Source organism: Dermacentor silvarum, chromosome 4, assembly GCF_013339745.2.
Source record: "Dermacentor silvarum isolate Dsil-2018 chromosome 4, BIME_Dsil_1.4, whole genome shotgun sequence".
Lineage (NCBI taxonomy): Eukaryota > Metazoa > Arthropoda > Arachnida > Ixodida > Ixodidae > Dermacentor > Dermacentor silvarum.
This window is the reverse complement of record NC_051157.2, coordinates 140,604,588-140,608,168: the sequence shown is the minus strand read 5'-3', so window position 1 is coordinate 140,608,168 and position 3,581 is coordinate 140,604,588. Positions and strand designations below refer to the sequence as shown.

Below are 3,581 nucleotides of genomic sequence, written 5' to 3'. Positions count from 1 at the left end.
AATTTTGGTGAATACCAAGTTAACGATACGACCAGGGTCCTTCAATACTTTTCTCGTATTGAAGGACCCTGATACGACCATGAGAGCACCAAGACGCAGGCGGCTAGATACTGTCAAAGTGGCAAATGATCGTCAAGAAATGCTTCGCATTTAAAAAACAGCGTTGCATGTAGGCTCCCTAGGCAAATTATACTTGTGCCGCCATCTGGTTTCAGTTGCAGAAACTGGTCGCAAGAAAGTGTGCCTAAATTCCGGCATGTGGCACTGGCTCCTTACAGAACTGAGAGTTACCGTATTTGCTCCCTACGGGAGCAGAGTTGCGCGAAGATCCGCCCTCTGGCGCGCGAAACAAAAAAGGTTATAAGGGAAAGCCACACATCACGTTCGCAGGAGCAAACCTCGTGACCTCCACCCTCTTCTTCTGGGACAACCTTGGACCAGTTTAATATAAGCTTGCACACGTTAGCTATCGTACTTGTTAGATTTCATCTGAACGAAGACAACTATTAAGTTACATGTGCAGAGACGTCGCCTAGCGCTGGTTCTATAGCCATATGCAGTACCTCTTATGTGTTGCTGCGAGGAACAACGGTGACGTACTGCGATGATGTTCGTCATGTATTCCGTTTTCAAGCGTGTTGCGTTACGGAAATGTTCACTGCACACAAACACTTCGTACACTAGGGATCGAGCAGTCGATCTTTCATTATGCTACAAGCCAGCCGACCTTAGTAATTGCGACGAATCTTGCCGTTATTAGCTGCGGGTTACTAATATCCAGGTGGTAGTGGTAGTGAAATCATCCTGATTTTCGAAATCAATTACTGGCATCCGGGCCTAGTTCTGTCTCACATCTCCTAGATAAGGGAGTCCAGGCCGGAATCTATGACATAGGAGAGGTGTTAGCAAGGTAATGAACAGTTATACTTGGCATATTCTAAGTAACTAATAGAGTGTCTCTTTTTTTTTTCTTTGCACTCCTTAAGAAAATGGATGCACTTGACTAACTCTCTCAGAAATGGACAACGCCAAGTATGGGAAGAACCCGCAGAATTAAGGGGGTATATAGGAGCGTGTGGAACAGGTGTCAGACCCTGTGGAACAGTTCCGTCAGTGCACTTTAGAATAGCCGCATCAAGTTCATGTTCAATGTCGAAGAAGCGAGAACTGTGCGACCCTCTGACCCGACGCTGCCGAAGGATCATGGCCTCGGTGTCACTATAGTTTACCAGCATACAACACGCATGGCCTGGTAGGTCGCATGCGAATGCGTTGGGCAACGGGAAACGAGAACCGTTATCTGTTTTTTTTTTCTGAGTGGTTAAATTTGTTTCAGGACTTATCTCTTCACCCTCGTGGTTTCGATCCCGCCTTCACTGCAACGTACAAGAATTCGGGAAAAGCCAAAAAACAAAATTCAGAATCCTGAAAGGCATGTGAAAAAGAAAAAAAAAGATCTTGGAGGTGCTGGGTATCGATCCCAGTACCTCTCGCATGCTAAGCGAGCGCTCTACCATCTGAGCTACACCCCCGGACGATGTAGTAGCAGCCGTACGCTCCCTTTGACACAACGACAGCCTTCTTGCACGCCGCCTCTCTGCTCTGACCCAGATTGAATCCGGTTACACGTTCACGGTAGAAAGAAAGGAGGGGTGGAGGGGGCGACGTTAGGCAACCGGACACAGCGAGTGCCCATACATCTTGTTGCCGCTAAACGAGTTCCACCACGCATGCAATACACACGTCTGTCTTCGATGATGGCTAACGGGCGCTGGCTGCAAGCACATCGAACGTTACGTCTTTTCAGTTTGGCTCCTGATGGAGTGAGGCGGCATGGGCTTCATCGGCCACACACCCGAACCTGTCGTGGCTACCTGCGCTGGCCCTAAAAGATGCGGAAATGAATTCCTGGTGTGATCTGCTGGTTTCTTTCTTTTACTCAAATAACTACGCTTCTTTTTCTCCATCGACTTTCGCGCGTTCCAAGTGCTAGCAACCGAATGTCGTGCACAAATAGCTTCATATTATGTCAAATTATTGCACCTGTATTGGTAAGTTACCGTTTCGCAATGCCAAAAAATCATCGGCCCTTCCACTCCATGAAGATGGATGATAACAACAAATGAAGGGTATACGTATCCGTTCACAGTGCTGAACGCAGGCAGTTTTCCCGTGAATAAATATTCCCTACACGTATACCGCAAACTCTAAATTCACCAAGGTCGTCTCCACTAGTAGCGTAATGTTCATTCAACACTTCTAAATCATTGTGTCGCTGTTCGTCAGAGCGGATCACACTGATGAGGGACAAGTTGTTGCCGAACCACAAACACTTGCGTTCAATGTCTCGAGTTTGCTCGGCGGCGTACTTAGCAGCATCCGCTTGCCATTGCCGCTTGCGATTCTTCAAAATAAAATTGCTTCAAAATTAAATCTGTCCATCAGGTAAGACAATGAATGGCTCATACCCCCTTAAGCAATGGTTCATACCGCGTAAACGCCGATTCCCCATTACGACGACAGAAGATAAGTGAAATTCTTCACTGGAATGATGAGCGGCAACGGAGCTAGCTCTGGAAGAAGACGACGACGACGAACGCGGGAGCAATGGCACGAGCGCGATTGCGTGGTTGCGCCGAATGGCGCCAACGTGCTAGCTGTGGAAGAGGACGACGACGCTCGAGCCGTTGCTGATGATGATAGTTTCTGCCAAAAGACACAGACGTTCAGGCTAGACATAAACAAGCTTCGCTTGTAAAAAGTCAGTTACCATAAGGCTTGGTAAGCCAGTAAAAGCGCAAAATCTATTGAGAGGTGGCGACGCCTCCTCGATGTTCCCGCACAAGCTCGCCATGACATCATAAATTTTGACATCACAACATATTGACATAAAAAATGCGCATGACAAGTTTCGTGAAGTTTTACTGAGCCCTCCTCCCCCCCCCCTCCCCCTACGTGACCAAAATACACAAAAAATACATTGAAACCCGTGACATCACACCAATGTATCGGTGTTGGGGCGTCGGCGCGAAATAAAGAGACACTGAAATCTGACCTCAATTTTATCTTCTAATAATCAAACTAGTGTCGTGAAATTAACATGAAATCCAGATTTCAAATGCCACGTAATCATTCTGATCTGATTTAGCTATTATTAATCATTAATTAATCATGATTAATCATTAGATCTGATCGGGTGGCGCTAAGTGTGCTTGTAAGCGATTCAGTATACACTAAACTAGATTGCGTACGCCCACGTAGCGAACATATATGGCAATTCGGCGACATATCAGAGTTTCCCGTCGTGGTTTGTGTGGTGTATCTCGTGGTCATCAACGGGCTGCACAGCGGAAACGAGAACATCATGCGCTGCATTTCGGAGGACGTGCGTCGGCGGACAAGATCAAGGGAAGTGCTATTACCTGGCGACAGCAATTGCCGCACAGCCAATCCGCAGGAACCGCTTCACCTGCCAAAATTCCAGCGAAAATGACAGCGGGGTGTTCTCAAGCTGTGTCGCCGAAAGACTTCATGAGGCCTGCCGAGATGCCGTCGAGCCCTTGGGTCGTCTTCGCACTGAT

General features: G+C 47.4%; 1 non-coding gene across 1 annotated transcript; it reads right to left on the bottom strand.

Moving 5' to 3' along the window:
• Positions 1-1,459: 1,459 nt before the first annotated feature.
• Positions 1,460-1,532, bottom strand: Trnaa-agc (transfer RNA alanine (anticodon AGC)). Its single transcript has one exon. It is a non-coding gene; the product is annotated as a tRNA-Ala (tRNA).
• Positions 1,533-3,581: the final 2,049 nt, after the last annotated feature.